Raw genomic sequence first — 21477 nt, 5'->3', positions numbered from 1 at the left:
TATGGCTGTGGTGTAATGAAGATTCTTCTGCAGCAACACTTTCTAGGATAGCGTATAAATTTATCAAAAAAACTTTTTGGGCTCCCCATTGATATTTCATCTTCTGGAGTTTTTGGGGCGCTGTTCCTGTCTTAGGGATCATGCACAAAACCGTATGTATTTTGCAGTCCGCCCAAAAAACTGATGACATCTGTGTGCATTCCGTATTTTGCGGTATGGCTGGCCCTTCATAGAACTGTACTATCCTTGTCCATAATGCAGACAATAATATGACATGTTCTATTCTTTTGAGGAACAGAAATATGGACATACGGAATGCACATGGAGTAACTTTTTTTTTTTTTGCGGACCCATTGAAGTGAATGGTTCTGCATAAGGTCCGCCCCCCAAAAAAAGGGAATGGACATGGAAAGAAAATACGTTTGTATGCTCTCCAGAAGTAGACAGTAGCACAATCACAGACATTTTACATTTGGCTTCTAACCCAACTGGTTGGTGGAGTCTACTGGAATGTTAACCAGTGGAAGTCAAAGGGCAGGGCATTTCCTCCTCATGTTTGATTATGGGTTCTTCTAAAAAGTATTTAAATGCTATTTACACCCTTTTGTGAACATTGTTTTTGCCTCTGCTATTGGGCAGTACGGTGGCTCTGTGGACTTAGGTTCAAATCCAGCCAAGGACATCTGCATGGAGTTTGTATGTTCTCCCTGTGTTTGTGTGGGTTTCCTTCGGGTACTCCGATTTACTCCCACACGCCAAAGACATACTGATAGGGAATTTAGATTGTAAGCTCCACTGGGGAGAGCAAGTGATGACAATGTTTGTAAAATGCTGCGGAATATGTGAGTGCAATGAAGGCAAGACAAATAAATGAAATATAAAGCAACTTTGTAACAGACCTTAAAAATGTCTTATCTTTTGTTTCCACAGCTCATATGTATACAATGCATCTCCATGGTAACAGACAACAAAGGGACCCTGTGAAGTCTAATCTTGCAGCCATTTCTCTTTCCATTTGTCCATTACTTTATACTAATGTACAGTTGTGTTCAATATAATAGCAGTGTGTTTAAAAAAAAGTGAATAAAGCTCAAAATCCTTCTAATAGCTTTTATTTCCATACACACACGCATTGGAAACACTACACATTCTATTCCAAATCAAAACATGAAGAAAAATATATAAAAATTGTGCTGTTCCTCTAAAGAAAATTGAAGAAAAGTGAATATTAGACTATTCAAAAAAATAGCAGTGTTTGTATTCTTCTTTACAATGTTTGAAGATTTTGCTTACCTTTGAATCACTTAACTAATATTTAGTTGTATAACCGCTGTTTCTGAGAACTGCTGTACATCTGTGTTGCATGAGTCAACCAACTTCCAGCCCAGGATGATTGGACGTCATTCAACAGTTCTTCACTATTTCTTAGTTTTCCCTCAGAAACTGCATTTTTGATGTCACCCCACAAGTTTTTTATTGGATTAAGATCCAGGGATTGGGCTGGCCACTTCATAACGTCCATCTTGTTGGTATGGAACTAAGATGTTTACTGGTGCGTTTGGCGTTGTTGTCTTGTTGGAACACCCATTTCAAGGGCATTTCCTCTTCAGCGTAAGGCAGCATGACCTCTTCAAGTATTCTGATGTATTCAAACTGATCCATGATCCCTGGTATGCGATAAATATGCCCAACATCGTAGTATGAGAAACATCCCCATATCATGACGCTCCACCATGCTTCACTGTCTTCACAGTGTACTGTGGCCTGAATTCAGTGTTTGGGGGTCATCTGACAAACTGTCTCCGGCCACTAGACCCAAAAAGAACAATCTTAGGCCGAATGCACACGGCCGTTGTTCACGGCTTAGAGTGGTCCGTGGAACCGCGGCCTGGATTCCTGCTGAGAGCAGGAGCGCACGGCGTCATTGGTTGCTATGACGCTGTGCGCTCCCTGCTGCCGCCACAGTACAGTAATACACTGGTATGATCTATACCAGTGTATTACTGTACTGTGGCGGCAGCAGGGAGCGCACGGCGTCATAGCAACCAATGATGCCGTGCGCTCCTGCACTCAGCAGGAATCCAGGCCGCGGTTCCACGTACCGCTCTAAGCCATGAACAACGGCCGTGTGCATTCGGCCTTACTTTCATCAGTCCACAAAATGTCTCTTTAGGCCAGTCAATGTTCTTTTTGGCAAATTGTAACCTTCAGCACGTCTTTTTTTTAAACAGTGGGACTTTGCAGGGGCTTCTTTTAGATAGCTTGGCTTCACATAGGCGTCTTCTAATTGTAACAGTACTCACAGGTAACTTTAGACCTTCTTTGACCTTCCTGGAGCTGATTGTTGGCTGAGTCCTTGCCATTTTTGCTATTCTTCTATCCATTTGAATGGTAGTTTTTTCGCTTTCTTCCATGTCTTCCAGGTTTTGGTTGCCATTTTAAAGCATTTGAAATCATTTTAGCTGAGTAGCCTATCATTTTCTGCACTTCTTTATATGTTTTCACCTCTCCAATCAACCTTTTAATCAAGGTATGCTGTTCTTCTGAACAATGTCTGGAACTACCCATTTTCCTCAGAATTTGAGAGAGAAATGCACTGTAACCAGCATGTACAGTCGTGGACAAAAGTGTAATGACCGGCGTCACACACAGGGAGGAAAACAGGGAAAGCCCTGCCCAAGGGAGAGGGAAAGGTGGTGACCCCTAACTCACCTTGCGGCTGGCACCTGACTGCCCTGACGTTCCTAGACGGGTTCCTCACCCGTGCGGCGATCACGTGCCTAAACCCTGGCTTTCCCTGAAATGAGCCCTAGATAGTGAACGGGCCGGTGGGATCGCTAGTCCGCACCACTGCACTAAGAGGGAAACACCAGGGAGAGGACAGACAAATACAAACAAACACAAACACCCAGGTGGGAGACCACAGCAGTCCACAAAGGTCCAACAGGGATCCGGAGGGTAGCGTTCTGAAACAACCATCCGAGAACGCAGCAACACAGCTCCAGTGGGTCAGGATAGATGTCCAGGCAGGAAGCTCTATCTCTGGCAACCAGAGAAGTGTGAGAGAGGAATATAAGGAGGTTTGGGAGTGCTGGACAAGGAACAGCTGAGGAGGAGCTACGGATCCCTGAGTGAGCCAAAAGGGTTTGCAAAGCAAACCCAGAAAGCTACCATAAGGAAAACAGTCCTATCTTAAATAGAGCGTGCAGCCAACCGCTGCGACTTCCTGACCCCGGGTATAACGGAGTCAGGCGTGGTTCTCGATACCCTCGTGACAAAAAGTTTTGAGAATGACACAAATATTAGTTTTCACAAAGTTTGCTGCTAAACTGCTTTTAGATCTATGTTTCAGTTGTTTCTGTGATGTAGTGAAATATAATTACACGCACTTCATACGTTTCAAAGGCTTTTATTGACAATTACATGACATTTATGCAAAGAGTCAGTATTTGCAGTGTTGGCCCTTCTTTTTCAGGACCTCTGCAATTCGACTGGGCATGCTCTCAATCAACTTCTTTCATAATCACTTCTTGGAGTTTGTCAGAATTAGTGGGTTTTTGTTTGTCCACCCGCCTCTTGAGGATTGACCACAAGTTCTCAATGGGATTAAGATCTGGGGAGTTTCCAGGCCATGGACCCAAAATGTCAACGTTTTGGTCCCTGAGCCACTTAGTTATCACTTTTGCCTTATGGCACGGTGTGCCATCGTGTTGGAAAATGTATTGTTCTTCACCAAACTGTTGTTGGATTGTTGGAAGAATTTGCTGTTGGAGGGTGTTTTGGTACCATTCTTTATTCATGGTTGTGTTTTGGGGCAAAATTGTGAGTGAGCCCACTTCCTTGGATGAGAAGCAACCCCACACATGAATGGTCTCAGGATGCTTTACTGTTGGCATGACACAGGACTGATGGTAGCGCTCACCTTTTCTTCTCCAGACAAGCCTTTTTCCTGATGCCCCAAACAATCGGAAAGAGGCTTCATCGGAGAATATGACTTTGCCCCAGTCCTCAGCAGTCCATTCACCATATTTTCTGCAGAAGATCAATCTGTCCCTGATGTTTTTTTTGGGAGAGAAGTGGCTTCTTTGCTGCCATTCTTGACACCAGGCCATCTTCCAAAAGTCTTTGCCTCACTGTGTGTGCAGATGCGCTCACACCTGCCTGCTGCCATTCCTGAGCAAGCTCTGCACTGGTGGCACTCCGATCCCGCAGCTGAATCCCCTTTAGGAGATGATCCTGGCGCTTGCTGGACTTTCTTGGACGCCCTGAAGCCTTCTTAACAAAAATTGAACCTCTTTACTTGAAGTTCTTGATGATCCTATAAATCAGGCATCCTCAAACTGCGGCCCTCCAGCTGTTGTAAAACTACAACTCCCACAATGCCCTGCTGTATGCGGATACCTGTAGGCTGTTCGGGCATTCTGGGAGTTGTAGTTTTGCAACAGCTGGAGGGCCGCAGTTTGAGGATGCCTGATATAAATTGTTGTTGAGGTGCAATCTTAGTAGCCACAATATCCTTGCCTGTGAAGCCATTTTTATGCAACGCAATGATGGCTGCACGCGTTTCTTTGCAGGTCACCATGGTTAACAATGGAAGAACAATGATTTCCAGCATCATCCTCCTTTTAACATGTCAAGTCCGCCATTTTAACCCAATCAGCCTGACATAATGATCTCCAGCCTTGTGCTCGTCAACATTCTCACCTGAGTTAAGACAATTACTGAAATGATCTCAGCAGGTCCTTTAATGACAGCAATGAAATGCAGTGGAAAGTTTTTTGGGGGGATTAAGTCAATTTTCATGGCAAAGAAGGACTATGCAATTCATCTGATCACTCTTCATAACATTCTAGAGTATATGCAAATTGCTATTATAAAAACTTAAGCACCAACTTTTCCAATTTCCAATATTTATGTAATTCTCAAAACTTTTGGCCACGACTGTACATTTGCTGCCTTCCTTCCTTAAAGGGAACCTGTCACCGGGATTTTGTGTATATAGTTGAGGACATGGGTTGCTAGATCGCTGCTAGCACATCTGCAATACCATAGCTCTGTGTGCTTTTATTGTGTAAAAAGAAACAAAACGATTTGATACATATGCAAATTACCCTGAGATGAGTCCTGTCCCTAAGATGAGTTTGGGACAGGACTGATCTCAGGTTAATTTGCATATGTATCAAATCGGGTTTTTTTACACATCAAAAGCACCCAGAGCTATGGGGTATTGTGGATGTGCTAGCAGCGATCTAGCAACCCATGTCCTCAGCTCTATACACAAAATCCCGGTGACAGGTTCCCTTTAAATAAGGGCAATAATTGCCACCTGTTTTTCAAAGAATGAATGACCTCACTCATTGAACTCCACACTGCTATTATTTTGAACATGCCCCTTTCAATACGTGATTGAATTACAGAGAATCAGCAGCATGCATGTCATGACTGTTGGATTTCTATTACTCTACTACACCTGCTAGTAAATTATTTGCCATGTAGAAATATCATTTCTACCAAAAACAGTGATGGATCAGGTTAGTGATGTCTGACTGCTATTATTTTGAACATAAATCTGCTAGGTTAGCAAGCAGTAAAGGACAAATAGATGGGAGTATGACTGCAGAATCAGACTATACAAGGTTTGTGGTTGTGTGTTACCATGGAGACACATAGGTCTGTATGGTAGCTGTAGAAAAAAAAATACTTTTTTTTTTATAAATTAGTAGCAAAGATGGACACAGTGTTTAAAGGGGTTTTCCAGTCTCCTGATATTATTTATTTTTAAAGCGCCAATCATTCCATTGGCGCTGTACATACGATAAGGGGTGCACATACATAATACAGACAATTGCACTATGCACAAGATGAGTTACAAACTGGTACAGAAGGAGAGAGGGCCCTGCCCGTGAAGGCTTACAATCTACAAAGTATGGAAAAAGGAGATTTGATGACCAGGATAGGTTATTAATATCTGATAGGTGGGGAGACGTGCACCCCAACAATCAGATGTTTCCTGCAGCCACCTATGCAGAAATTAGCACTTTGAACGCAGCAGGAAACACAGCTCCATTCGAAGTGTAGTGTCCATGCAGGGTACTGAAGCTCAGCTTCCATTCACTTCAGAGGTGGCCAAGCTCCAGTAACATGACAAAGCCACTGTACTTTAAATTCGAGCTGGGCTTCCAGCACTGGAGGCTGAAGGTAATGGTTAATCGGTGGAGGTGCGGGGTGTCAGACCGGCTATTTAAGACCTCCCTTTAAGCATGTGATCACCAGTAAATGTGCTGAGGAAGAGACTGCCAGATATCATTACATTTATAATGTTTACGCCAAGTCTCATCGTTATTTATTAATCAGAACCATCTGCAAGAACCTGCACATATTGTGATGTTGTAAAGCTGGCAAGCTGTGGGCGTGCTGGGTCATCCAAGGCAAATATTTCTAAAGGGCAGACAGGAAATAGCTGCAGTTTGGGTGCAGGGAACTATTGGTCAAGACTATTTATTCCAAGCAGGTGCGTCCCTATCTGCAAGCATTGCTGGAATCTATGCAGGGGGCGGTGGACCTGTTTCAACATCAAAAACTGTTTCATCAAATTCATTATTGGTCTCTGCTTGAGGCCTCGTGGTCAGTGGTTCATCCCTGAAGATGTCCGTGTGTCCATTCTTGGCCCTCCATGTCATCCGTATTCCATGCACACTGCTAGGCTGAAAATTAATTTCAAGAGCGTCTGCTGCCAATGGTCTGTGAAAACCACGGATCAAACACGGATGGCATCAGTGTTGTGTTCGTGGTTTTTGCAAACCTACAGGTGAGGTGGTTGGTCTGCATCACCGACCAAAGTAGTTCATGTCTTTGTGGTTTTTCCATAAACCCAGTCATTGGAAAAGCACTGATGTGTAAATAAACACATTAAAACCAATGGATCCGTGTGCTGTCCGTGGAGAACACGGACAGCACACATTCATAATCACTTACGTGTGAACGAGGTCTTAGAGGGGTAGTGCAAGAATGTGGGGGTGGTAACCAACCCTTACGCCATGACAAATGGTCACATCATGTAAGGGGATATGATCTCTGCCGCGGCCAGGTCAAATTGGATGTTGACATCGAGGGAGCCCAGCGGGGCAATGCAGGCCTGCTGGAGAAGGTGCAGAGAGCTGGCACCAGGCAAGTAAAATCTCTTTTACAGTTCCGGCCGAGTTTGTCAACCCCCCTCCCCCCAATTCTTTGACAACCCCTTTAATTGGTGCTTTCCTAGGACGTTTTATTAACGGTCCAAATCCACAGCCATGTGAATGTAGGCGTTCCATATCCCCCCTGCCTACTGTTAGGGAAGATTCATCAATATTAGCGCACCATACGAACGCTATGCCTGAGTTTAGCGCAGCATCTGACAGATTTCGTTCCGTTTTTCACTGATCCGTTGTTCCGTTTTTTGCTTCCGTTGTGGTTCCGTTTCCGTTCCGTTGTTCCGTTCCGTTTTTCCGTATGGCAAATACAGTATACAGTAATTTCATAATAAAAATTGGGCTGGGCATAACATTTTCAATTGATGGTTCCGCAAAAAACGGAACGGATACGGAAGACATACGGATGCATTTCCGTATGTGTTCCGTTTTTTTTTGCGGCCCCATTGACTTGAATGGAGCCACGGACTGTGATTCTCGGCCAAATATAGGACATGTTCTATCTTTTCAACGGAACGGAAAAACGGAAATACGGAAACGGAATGCATACGGAACACATTCCGTTTTTTTGCGGAACCATTGAAATGAATGGTTCCGTATACGGACCGTATACGGAACGCAAAAAACGGACCGTATACGGAACGCAAAAAACTGTAGTGTGAAAGAGGCCTTACCAACAGGCCGCCCTCCCCGTGGATGAATCTGACCTAGTTTGGCCACTTTCACATGGCATTAACTGTAAGACAAAACTAGGAGTGGCAGCGACACAAACAAAGATTTGTACCTGCTCTGTGTCATGGCTTACAAATGCTGACCTACATACTGCCAAGGTAAAGTTGCTTTGGACTGAGTTCAAATGCAGAAGTAAAATCTACAGCGAATATTTCCATGAATCTGTTGTAAAAGCCGCTTGTGTATTTTTCCCTGAATGGAGTTCACCGCTTGCAGTGTAGAAGGTCGAGACCCTCCGTAAATCTGCAGCGTTCCCTCAAACCCACAGAAAACATCATGCCCTCAGATCTGTTCAAAACGCCATTCACACGTATTAAACTTTGATTCACATTTGTTATGCGGAATCTGCAGAGATTCCAGAATAACGGCCGCGGCCTTGGAACACCAGATCACCCATCATCTTCTGATACTTTGTTGCCTGGAACTGTCAGAAATCTTTGATAAATCAGTCACGTTCGGCACCACTCCAAAGCCCTATTGCAGGGCTGGCCAACCTGCGGCTCTCCAGCTGTTGCAAAACTACAACTCCCAGCATGCCTAGACTGCTTAGAGCTATCATCCTACAGCAGGGCATGGTGGGAATTGTAGTTTAACAACAGCTGGAGAGCCGCAGGTTGGCCAGCCCTGCCCTATTGAGTCTCTTCGACTGAGGGTACGTTCACACCCACGGCAGAGGAACCTGCGGGCTGTTTCGGCAGAGAGAAGCCTGCTGGATCTGGCTGCTTTCCGGCATAGATGCTGGGTTTCGGCCAGGCAAAAACTGTTGCATGCAATGGTTTCTACCCGACCAAAAACCAGCATTTGTGCCGGATCAGGCATGCCGGACATGTGCCGCACACAGCCTTAGGCCTTATGTACACGATTGTTTCTTTGGTCCGATCTGCATTTTTTGCAGATCGCACATGGACCCATTCATTTCTATGGATCTGCAAAAAAAAAAAGAAAACTGACAGCACAGGAATGTCATTGGCATGCTGTCTGCATCCGTGTGACTGGGCAGCAAATTATAGAACCTGTCCTATTCTTGTCCGTTTTGCGGACAAGAATATGCTTTTTTACAGTGGGTTCCGTGAAAATTGCGGGACGTACACAGACCCTATCTGTATTTTGCGGATCGGCTTTCACACAGTTGATCAGTGATTTCCAACATTACTTAGGAGCCAAAACTAAGCGCAGGTCCAAAACACAGGAAGGTGCAAATCTTTCCCTTAGGCCTCATTCACATGACCGTATTTTTAGTCCGCATCTTATCCGTAAAAAATGCGGATCGGATGCGGACCCATTCATTTTAACGAATCCGCAAAAAATGCGTGCTTGCTGTCTGCATCCGTCTGTCTGGTCCACATCTCCGCAAAAAAAAAAGAAAGAGCATGTTCTATTCTTGTCCATTTTGTAGACAAGGATAGGCATTGTTACAATGGGCCCTCAAAAAAAAAAGGGATGCAACACGGACGTTATTTGTATTTTTTGCGGATCCTTGTTTTGCAGATCACAAAATACATACAGTCGGGTGAATGCACCCTTATACCATATCTCCGGGTAACCTCTACTGCTGATTTTGGCGCACAATTAGGGATGAGCAAACCCGAACATTACCGGTTTGGTGGGTGTAGGAGTTCCGTTATGGATTCTGTTATAACAAACTTTGTAGGCGGAATGCAAAACGGAAGCCGTCATTATAGAAGTCTATGGCTAAGCACGACGGATCCATCTGGTTTCCGTTATGCAGGACTAAAAACAAAGTGTCCTGCATAACGGAAACCAGACGGATCTTTTATGCTTGCCCATAGACTTCTATTATGACGGATCAAAACGGGACGCCCCTAAAAGGCTTCCATTTTGAATTCTGTCTACGAAGTCCGTTATAACTGAATCCATAGCGGAATTCCTACACCACCCGAACCCGAAAAGTTTGGGTTCGCTCATCCCTAATGAAAATCACTGATCAAACACTGACGGTGCAAAAGCAGCGTAAATCATACTTGTCAGGAAAAGTCATCCAGGGGCTTCTTCAATATGACATTTGGCCTGAATGCTATATCCAGAAAATACACATTGACAACATATGCGCCCCTATAGATGGATATCTTCCGGGGTGTAAGTACCGGACCACTGGTCACACTGCAGGTGGACTGACACGTTTATGGCCGGCATAGCTCACAAGTTCAGGATGATTGCATAAAGGCATGGACAGAAGAGCTGTGTCCCGGCTGCTGGGTGGGTGAGGGTCTCCAGCTGCTGTCTGTCCTTTGTCCCGGCTGTGTTTTGCCATTGGCTGCGGTCCATGGATCAGGTTTCCTTTTGAGTTGACAAAATAACAATGGCTGTCTAGAAGTGTCCATATGTCCTTCTGGAGACAACATCTCAGAGCAGTGCCACCCCCACCTCTGCTGGCCCCTGCCCTGGGTGCAGGCAGGTATGTGCCCCCCTGGGCGGATGCCTCCTTCTCCTCCTCGCTCCTCTCCCTCTCTGCTTACTATATGTATCTGATCACTTCTCTCTATCCAGCCGCCCTCTGATTGGCTGGATTCTGTCTCTAGCCCCTGTCAGCCAATCAGCGTCGAGCACTGTTTTTCTCAGAAGCTCCGCAATAAAAAGGACTTGGATAAAGCGCAATGAGAAAACAAGTCGGTCGGGCCCGAAAAGGACGAGAAGGGGCTGCGGTACCGGAACCGATCCGGTCCAAAGGCAAGTAAGGAATAGGAGGCAGCCCCGGGACCCGCACCGAACGACTCGACAGCAGCATCCCCTGTCACTGGAGTCTACTACCCCGGTAAGTGAGGTGACAACAGCTGCTGTCCCGTACACGGAGCGGGGCTCGGGCTGATTACGGATGATGGGGGGCTCCGCTGGGTAATAGGGGGTCGTGTATACGGAGCGTTCTTGTCCTCCTCACCAGGAACAGCAGTGCGACATTTGTGCCGACACTTCTCTACTAAATGTCGCGCACTATTTCTCACACACTGGAGTTCAGATGACACCGGGTGATTCCAGTACAAGTGTATTCTCCGTTACACCGGCTGGACGTTCATTGCCGGCTGTACAGGTAACGACTATGCGTTCTATATACCCCTGTCCTGTCCCCCTCGTCTTCCGTCCGGGACGACCCCCTCTCCTGACATGTCGCGCACTTGCGCCCTATTATTTCCACACATATGCTGTACATTAGGGTTCTGTCTCCGTCATTAGTGACACCTCCGAAGCTGTGGCCCGTAACGTGTGTCACCGTGTGTGACAGCTGTTCCCCGAGCTGCCCGTCGGTGACACAGCCCCCCATGTTCCTCTCTTTTTCCCGTCAGCGCCCAGCAGCGGCTCATACAACCCCCCTCCTCCGCCGTGCCCGCCCGCGCTCTCCCGTCTCCCCCTCGCGAGCACTTCTTCCGCAGAGCCGCAGCCTCGCGCCTGCCGGTTCAAACCGGCTTCTCTGACACCTGTCCCCCCCCCACTCCTTGCCCGGCTTCAACTCACCGACCAATCAGAGGAAGCCTGTTGGTTTTAGACGACCAATCCCTGCTCGCGGGGCGGAGTCGATGCCTCCAGAGCGCGCTTATTTGCTCCTTTCTGCAGAGCCGGGCGCTAGTCCAGGAAGCCGGCGGTGACTGTGGTTGACAGGAGGGCTGTCCTTCTGCGACCAGAGCCGCCCGGCTTCTCCTCATGTGTGGCCACAATCTCGCATGCTGGAAAGAAACACGTTTTCAAAGCTGTGGCGAAGTATTACCTCAGCGCAGGACTGTCTAATGGTTTCTAGTCAGTAAAGAAAGTAGATATTGTGCTCCACTGCCCCAGTACTGAGAGGCGTCACCAGGGTCGTTTTACCTCATTGGTGGGCCTTTTGAGTGCCCTCTAGGGTGTTTAATTTTTCCAAAGATGTGATTTTCATATGACTTTGCTTATGAAAGACTCCTCGAGTCTTAGTGATGTAAAACATATATATGTCAAATTTCAAGAAGATTAGATAATATTTAGGGGTTGCACACGGATCACTTTTTATTACTCCTCTCACTCCTGTACCTAGGAGGTTGGTCAGTTTCCCAGGGGCTCTGCATCAAGCAAGGTGGATGGCAAAGGCAATACTTGCACTTAAAATTGTCCTCTTCACTAAACAGTTGAATATTCCTCAACGAGAATTTAAAGGAATGATACGGGTTGCACATTTTGTCAGCTTCCTTCCTATATGTTCGTTTTTTGCACGAGGCAATTGTAAGTCAATGGGCTCAGAATAATGATTTGGATATGTCTACAGCTTCTGAGAACCTACCCACATGCAGACGTCAAAAGAAGTGCTCTCATAGTTGCTAAAACAAGCGTAGGATTGGCTTTTTGGGACGAACGTATTACTCAAGCTGTTGAGCAAAATATGACTAAAAATTTAGAAACCAAACGTGCAAAGAAAAAGGAAATGAAACGATTAGAGGGTAAAAACCTAGTTTTTTAAGGAAAAGACCTGAGACGATTTGTTAGTAATAAAACAAAGATGTTCTTTGAATTGTTTGGGATCCACAACGTGACAGAAAACTGCAGAAGAAGCCATGTGAACGCTCTTCAGGTGGTCAGTGATACCGCAGAAAGAGGAATTGCTCTGATAAAAAAGTGTAACGAATCCGTCAGGGACGAGCAACAAAAACAGTTCTTGTTGAGGGTCGTCGAGCATCACAGAAAAGTCGTCGCCAAGCTGACAAAAGAAGGGATTGCATCATTCAAAGTGGATTAATTATAACACACGTTTTGCCGATCATACTACCTATTAATCTTAGTCTCTTGTTTTAATATTATTTTAAGTTTGTGATTTCTAGTTTTCCCAGTAAAAGTAATTAACATTGAAAATTCCTATTTTTTGCCTACTTTTGCAAAACTGATCAAAGTGTGCAACCTCCAAATACCCAATCTTCTTGAAATTTTGCAGAGAGGACATCACTGAGACTTGGGGCGTAAGCAAAGTCTGCAAAAATGTTACATTTTATTTTTTTCCATTAGTGCCCTCCACTTAGTATCCCCACATGTTTTTGTCCCCCTAGTTCCCCACACAGTAGTTATTCTCTTAGTGCTCCCTTAGGGGGTCATTCAAATGACCATATGGCCGCCGTGCCCATGTGGTGTGCAATACATGGGCACCAGCCGTGCTGTGGTGTGGAACCATTGACTTGAATAGGTCTGCGATATGCAAGATATGTCAAAAGATACGACATGTCCTCTCTTTTGTGGGGCGGATTGGAAGCCCATGGAAACACTGATCGTGGACCCATTCAAGTCAATGGGTCCACACCGCGACACAGAGTTCAAACCGCCAGTATCCGTGTATTGCAGGCCACTATTTGCGAGCACAGCAGCCATACAGTTGTATGAATGAGCTCTAAAGGGGTTGTCTCATCTCAGACATTGGTGGTATATTGCTAGGCTATGCCAACAATGCCAGATGCAGGTCCCGCAACTATCTCTAGAACGGAGCCCCCAAAGCGAACGTGAGTGCACTGCACATGCACGGCCGCCCTTCATTCATTTCTATGGACATTTCGACAAATGTAGAGCACTCAGAGCATGAATGGTGCTCTCTTGTTCTCTTTGGGGCATCCATTCTAGAGATAGGTGCGGGACCCACATCTGACATTGGTGGCATATCCTAGCAATATGCCACCAATGTCTGAAGTGAGACAACTCTTATAGGAGGGACTTACTATTGCTATGGGGTGAAAATCATTTACCTTCATCAGAATGGGGTGGTTTTGGCTGCAAGCACATGGATTTCTTAAAGCTCCAGTAAGTGAATGGTGTCAGTCACTGAAATCTCTGCCGTGTATGATATAGCCTTATAGTCCGGGGTTACCATCACAGTTCTGCTGCCTTTGGAAACAGACGACTGCCTTGTAATGAGACACATCCTTGGCTGATCGGCTGAGCTTCTACAATGAACTGGGACAGTTAGAGCACAGGCCACACGGTCAGGTTTCCTGATGCAGTTTTGGAAGCCAAAACCAGGGATGAAAATAAAAAGTCCCATCTTTCCTTTATACTTCCTCCTGCGAGTGGCCGTGCCCTTAGTTTTCTTAAAATCAACGTACCAAGTGTGAACCACCAGAATAGGCTCTCTCTGCAGACATTGCACCTGGAAGGAATTCTGAGAGGTTTTAGGAAAAAAAAAATGCATCCGCTAAAGTTTTTCTCGCTCCCATAAATCGAAAGGCCTTTTATTATTAATATTATATGGATGTGCACATGGCCCCAAAGAAATTCATGGGTCAGTGTGGTATCTGCAAAAATGGCAGATACTATACTGAAGAACAATATGAGGGTGTGCATGAGCCCTTAGAGAGTGAGTTTACAGAATTATGAGTCAGTGCCTTTTTTCTTTTTAAATCACAGCATCCTCTGGATCTAACTTTTTTGACCCAGACATCCTTTGTTTTGTTTTTTGGCTTGCTTGAAAAAAACAATTGCCTGTGTGTGTTGTATTTTTTAATTTTCCCTTATGCTACTTTCACATCAGCATTTTTCCTTTCTGGTATTGAGATCCATCATAAGAACTGAATGCCCGAGGAAAACGCTTCAGTTTTTTTCCCCATTCATTGTCAATGGGGACCAAACCGGACTGAACGGAGTGAGACAGAAACACAATGTAAGTGAATGGTGACGGATCAGTTTTCTCGGACACAAAAGAAAACTGATCCGGCGCCCATTTAATTAGAATGGTTTTAGTGCCGGACACATCATGGCTATTTTAGAGATAATACGACTGGATCCATTCATAACAGATGCAGACGGTTGTATTATCATGACGGAACCTTTTTTTGTCTGATCCATGACGGATCCAGCAAAAACGCACTTGTGAAAGTAGCCTTATACTGCTCTGTTTACAGAGGGCACATATACTCTCCTATCAACAAATATATACAGTCCATACCAAAATTGACATTAAAAAGGTTTACAGAGTGTTTTCCGAGTACCTGATCAGCAGGGGACCCCGCCAATTTGCTGTTTGAGAAGGCATTGGTGCTCCAGTGGCCTTCTCTGTACTCACCAAGAACAGTGCCGTACATTGTATAGTGGCTGTACTTGGTATTGCAGCTCAGCCCCATTCACTTCTATGGGACTGAGCTGCTCCTAGGCCACGTGACCGATGAACGTGTCATCATTTGGCCTGGGTAAAGCTGAGAGAAGGTTGTGGCGTTACTATGAGTGCCACTGCCTTCTCAAGCAGCTGATCGGTAGGGGTCCCGGGTGTCAGACCCCCACCAATCAGATACAGATGACCTATCCAGTGGATAGGTCATCAGTATTCAAAGGGGTTGTCCGGGATTGGGAAGATTGGTGTGTGTGTGGACAACAGTGTCCTAAATTTTACACTTGTGCCTCTCCTACCTTTACCAGACAATTCATATGCCACTTTTGCCATTGAGAAAATCCCAGCTGGAAGTGCCTGTTTTCTTACAGTCAGTGACGTACCGGGTCCCTTTCTGCCCAGCGAAGCCTCTTCTTCCGCCCAGCAGTGTGCCCGGTGACGTCACCGGCACTGATGGGCGGGCTTTAGCTCTGCCCTAGCCAGTAAAACGGCTAGGGCAGCGCTAAAGCACGCCCATAGGGGCCGGTGACGTCACCTAACACACTGCCGGGCGGCAGTGTGTTGTTGTAAACAAAAGAGCCAGTGCACTGCGCGATTTAGCGCAGGGAGTGGGAGCGTATCGGAGCACGAGATGCTCCAATGCTAGCAGCAGGGGGGAGGGTTGCCTGTGTGAAAATATGAGTATGTCCTCTGAAAACCCCTTTAAAAAACGGCAGGTGCTAAAACACACTATATAGGCAAAACGCCTAAAAAAGCTATAAAAAAATTCTATCCAAAAACTATGTGTGACAGCACCCTAAAGGCTTTTGCCGTTGGCTTACGTATACTGTATATCCTCAGTCTCACAAGTTAATTTATGTAAAACTTAGTTTTTTCTTTTTACTGTTTACCTTTATGCTGTTACTATACTTAGGTTGTCATATTTTCCTTGCTCGTTTTACCCTGGACTTATTAGGAAAGCCTTACAGTAGTGACTGGTAGACAGGCTTAGTACGTAGAACAGATGTTGAGCCTGTGAGACATTCCTGTCATGTCTCTTGTTTGATTTTCCCTCATAGGAGTCTGTACCTTTGCTTGTTGTGGTAAATAATTCAGACCTCTACAGTTTTTTCTGTATTTCATGGCAATACACATCCGAGTAACAGAGTGAAGGTAGATTCTTAGGAGCGGAGAAGAAAGATTTAATAAGCAGTCTAAGAACTCCACGTGGAGGCATGTAAGCTGTAAGTTTAATATCGTGGCGGCAGCTAGATATTATTTCTGGTGGAAGGCTTTATGTGAAGGTGGAGGACTATTTTTTTTTGTAATAAACTTTTATTTGGATCAGAAACCGGTTCACATCTGATGACATGAGAAAAGAACGATCTGATTTCCATATACAGAGCAGATAACAAACATTTTAAAACATCTTATCAAGACACTTTCAAAATGGCGTGTATTCCAGCTAGATTGTCTTGGCTGAAATAAAATAAACTAAAATAAATCACATCCTGATCCATTTTTTATATGTAAAACCCTTCCCCCCTCCCCCAAAAACATAACCCCACAGCACTGTGAGGAGACCGGACCCAGAGACTAAACTGCCAGTTTACCTAAACTATTGGCTATTGTTCCTTCATAAATCAAGTAGTTCCAACAAATAGTTTCATCACCTCTCTGATTTCATGTACTGTAAGTGTCTTTTCAATAAACTTTCTCCATTTTTTAAAGAAATTCTTTGTGGCTTTTTCTTTGTTTCTTTCAGTATCTAGTCTATCCATATACATAAGCTTTTTCATTGTTCCAATCACTTCATCTAGAGAGGGTAATTGGGGTTGCAACCACTTTCTCAAAATACACATTTTGGCTGCTAATAACAAAATATGTGGTCCCTTAGACCCCTTACAGATGAGCCTGTCCGGATTAGGTCCAGATGCGTTGCGTCTGCGATCAGGGAAAATCGTGCGAGTAGGTATGCAATTGCAGTCAGTTTTGACTGCGATTGCATTCCGATGTTAAGTTTTTATCGTGTGGGTGCAATGCATTTTGCATGCGCGTGATAAAAACTGACTGTGGTACCCAGACCCGAACCCGCACTTCTTCACTGAATTAGGTATTCTGTATATTTTATTATTTTCCATTATAACATGGTTATAATGGAAAGTAATAGCATTCTTTAATTCAGAATGCTAAGCAAAAGATCCATTGTTGGGTTAAAAATAAAAAAAATCCACATTCACTTGATCGCGCAGCCGGGCTCGTCTTCTTTCTTCTTCTTCTTGCAGGACCTGGCTGGAAAAGGACCTTTGGTGACGTCATCGCGCTCACCACACCACACATCACTGAAGGTCCTTTTCCAGCCAGGTCCTGCAAGAAGAAGAAAGAAGACGAGCCCGTCTGCGCGATAAAGTGAATGTGATTTATTTTATTTTTAACCCCACAATGGACCTTTTACTTAGAATTCTGAATTAAAGAATGATATTATTTTCCATTATAACCAAGTTATAATAGAAAATAATAAAGTAAATGGGGTCCCGGGTAACTCATCCCTCGTCTCCTTAGCAACCATGCGTGAAAATCGCTTTGCATCCGCACTTGCTTACGGATGCTTGCGATTTTCACGCATCCCTATTCATTTCTATGGGGCCTGCGTTGCGTGAAAAACGCAGATTATACAACATGCTGAGATTTTCACGCAGCGCACAAGTGATGCATGAAAATCACCGCTCATCTGAACAGCCCCATTGAAGTGAATGGGTCCGGATTCAGTGCGGGTGCAATGCGTTCACCTCACACATTGCACCCGTGCGGAATTCTCGCCCGTGTGAAAGTGCCTTAATGCTTACTATGTTTGTTGAGTCTGTATTCTGATCTCTGGGAATGAACTGGAAGATACATTGTTGAGGCACATCACGAACTTCAACTTCCCAAGTTGTCTTAACATAATCACATATTTGCCCCCAAAAGGATCTCAAAAGGTCAGATCCCCACAACCCATGTAATAAGTCTGCTTTCCGTAACACACATTTAGGGCAATTTCTCAAATAGTGAGCTGGAGCATTGCTATATGACAGGTCAAAGGCATATGTTGCTTTATGAATTATTCTGAATTGGATTTCCCTCCACTGTTCATTGTTAATAGATGAACAAATCTTATCCATTTTAAAGGTTATAGTATTATCTTCTAATGTGGCTTCCCACCCTTCAAAGACATTTTGCGCCACCCCTCCAAGTTAGGCATCACAGAGTCTTCTGTAAATGGAATAAAGTTCTAGTTTCAGTGCCCATTAACCCTTCAAAATGAATGAGATTGTTTTCCGTCCCCAGGGAACTGGATTGGGCCGCACAAAATGCCATCATTTGTAGAAACTGCAAATAATGCTTTGACGAAAGCTGGAACCTATTCTGTAATTCCTCCCAAGAAATCAGGTTTGCCCCTGAGTGATCCAGTATGTCCCTGAGAGTCTTAGGGTACTTTTACACTAGTGTTATTATTTTCTGGCATTGAGTTCTGCCCTAGGGGCTTGTAAGCCGAGATATACATGGGAAGTTTATACAACTTTCTGATATCACTCCATGTTGCCAACGTATCCCTAATTAATGAAAAAAAAATTGCCGCTTCCGGGAGCAATACCCTTTTGGTATGCAAAAGGACCTGCAAATCATAAGGTGCCACTAGTTCCTGTTCCAGATCCCTATTTGAGTAGTTAGATGTTCCCCAGACCCAATCCCTTATGTGTTTAAATATTGCTGCCAAATTGTATTCTCTGATATTAGGTGGTTGTAGACCTCCCTCCCACTTTAGAAGACGCAACTTTTTATATGCTGTCCGAGGCCGTTTTTTCTGCCACAAGAATTCACAAAGGCTGTTTGTAGCTTACAGGCATCAATATGTTTCAGCAGTAAAGGAATAGTTTGCATTGGGTATAATAACCTAGCAAAGCTGGTTATTTTCACTAATTGTGCCCTGCCCAGAAGGGTCAATGGGAGGTCTTTCCATCTCTGCAATTCCTGTACTATTTTGTTTATCAAAGGGGTATAATTTAGTTTATACATCATAGCAGGGTTTCTCCCAATTTTTATCCCCAGATACTTTATACATTCTCTCGCTACTGAGATCGAATATATTTCCTGTAACAGTGATGTTCCTCCCCCAATCTGCATCAATTGGCATTTGGTAACATTTATTTTGTACCCCATGAAATTATTCACCCCATTCAGGGTCTCGAGCACCTTTACCAAATCTTTGGTCAGATCATTCATAAATATTAACATATCGTCCTCAAAGCAGGTTAGGCTACTTTCACACTAGCGTTCTGCTGTCCGCTCGTGAGCTCCGTTTGAAGGAGCTCACGAGCGGAGCAGAACGCTTCCGTCCAGCCCTGATGCAATCTGAATGGATGCGGATCCGCTCAGACTGCATCAGTCTGGCGGCGTTCAGCCTCCACTCCGCTCGCCTCCGCACGGCCAGGCGGACAGCTGAACACTGCTTGCAGCGTTCAGCTGTCCGCCTGGCCGTGCGGAGGCGTGCGGATCCGTCCAGACTTACAATGTAAGTCAATGGGAACGGATCCGCTTGAAGATGACACCATATGGCTCAATCTTCAAGCGGATCCGTCCCCCATTGACTTTACATTGAAAGTCTGAACGGATCCGCTCAGGCTACTTTCGCACTTAGAAATTTTTCTAAGTTATTAATGCAGACGGATCCGTACTGAACGGAGCCTCCGTCTGCATTAATATGATCGGATCCGTTCAGAACGGATCCGATCAAACGCAAGTGTGAAAGTAGCCTCAGTTTTACCTCTTTTTTTCCCTATTTTTATTCCTTCATAAATATTAGACCTCAATAAATGTAGGGCTAATGGTTCCAATGCTATATCAAATAGGAGTGGTGAGAGCGGAGTCTTGTCCCTTTCTGAAGTTGGATCAGAGCATAACCCACAGGGAGGCAGATTCTAGCCTGGGGTGAAGTGTATATTGCTTGAACAAAGGTACGAAAGCCTCCCCTAATTCCCATCCGGTCCAGAACCAACCCCAGCCACTCCAAATTTACATTATCAAAAGCCTTTTCGACATCTATCGCCAAAAGAGACTGACGTCCTTCTTCTTCAGGGTGTTTTTGTTTTGTTACCCAATCATGTACTGCCAATACTGTACATATGTTTATAGTGGCTGAATGACCTTTTACAAATCCCACTTGATGGTGACCAAATCATTTAGGTAGGATGTCCGCCAGTCTATTGGCCAATATTTTAGCAAAGATCTTCAGATCTTGGTTTATCAAGGAGATTGGTCTATAAAACCCCGGATGTGTTAGATCCTTATCCGGTTTGGATATAAGTTTGATGTGCGCCACTTCCCCTGATGGCATAACACTTTGACCCTGCAGAATCGAATTAAATAATGATAACAATGACAACTAATTCTGTGCTAAGTGCTTTATAAAACTCAGCCGGGAATTCATCTGGGCCCGGGGTTTTCCCGTTATGCAAGGATTTAATGACAGACAGAATTTCTTGCTCAGTGATTTGGGCATTCAGAATTGCTAGATCCTCCTCCCCTCGGTAAGGATATGTTATCTAAAAAAGCTTTTCCACCTTGAATGTCATAGGGGCCCTGAGTATATAATTTTTCATAGTAGTCTCTGGATATTAGTAAAGTGTCTCTCGGGTCATTTGTCTCTCTGCCGCCACCTGACTTAAGTCTTGGCATTGGTTGTTGAGGTCTCCTCCCCTTTGCCAGTCTGGCTAATAGTTTGCCTGCCTTGTTACCGTACCTGAAGAAGTACGCTGAGGTATGATCAGCATATATCCTTTCTAGCTTTTTGAATAATGGTCAAAGTTGTGCTTAGCTGTCACCCATTTAACCTTGCTTTGTGGGATTCTGCGAAAATGCGATGTAAAATCTCCTAAGGGAGCTAGTGGCTTCTAGAAATTTAGTTCTCGCCTCTTTTTTCTGGGCCGAGGTATATGAGATTATTCTACCTCTCAACACCTCCTTCGCAGCATCCCAAAACAAAGCCAGGGTGTCCCTATGTTGCTTATTAGTCTCCATATATTCTCACCACCACCCCAGACAGGCTCGACTGGCCCTCAGGGGTACAGGGGAATCCCCCGGTGGGCCCCTGAGAAATGTGGGCTCCTAGTCTCCCACCTCCTGCACAAGTGGCACATTGCACAGTACTTACTGCACTACATACATATATTCTGTACAGCACCTCCACCAGCCGATGTTCGTATAAAAAACGTGTTAGATTATTTATTATATGAGAACGTACGGTGACCTCCAAAATAAATTTTACTGGTGGGCCCTAGGTACCCCAGTCCGACACTGACCCCAGAAGTCTGTTTTTACAATCCTCTTTAGTGGCTAGATATCCAGACAGACGCCATATAAAGTCTTGGCCTTTACGGCTGGCTTCTTGTAATTGCAGGACTACCGGAGCATGATCCGAGATTGCCATCTCCACTTCCTGTACTCTTAGGATCAGGTGACTAGTTCCTAAGAAATAATCAATCTGTG

At 44.7% G+C, this 21477-nt stretch overlaps 1 protein-coding gene across 1 annotated transcript in view; it reads left to right on the top strand.

Moving 5' to 3' along the window:
• The first annotated feature begins 10503 nt into the window (after nucleotides 1-10503).
• The window catches only part of SLC43A2 (solute carrier family 43 member 2), an 87775-nt gene continuing 76801 nt past the window's right edge, over nucleotides 10504-21477 (top strand). Inside the window, exon 1 of the mRNA XM_044283871.1 lies at nucleotides 10504-10692. The gene's annotated coding sequence lies outside the window, so the exon portion shown is untranslated. The remainder of the gene's footprint in view (nucleotides 10693-21477) is intronic.

Source organism: Bufo gargarizans, chromosome 3 (assembly GCF_014858855.1).
Source record: "Bufo gargarizans isolate SCDJY-AF-19 chromosome 3, ASM1485885v1, whole genome shotgun sequence".
Classification (NCBI taxonomy): Eukaryota; Metazoa; Chordata; class Amphibia; order Anura; family Bufonidae; genus Bufo; species Bufo gargarizans.
Note: the sequence above shows the minus strand (reverse complement) of the source record. Positions and strands in the feature narration are given on the sequence as shown.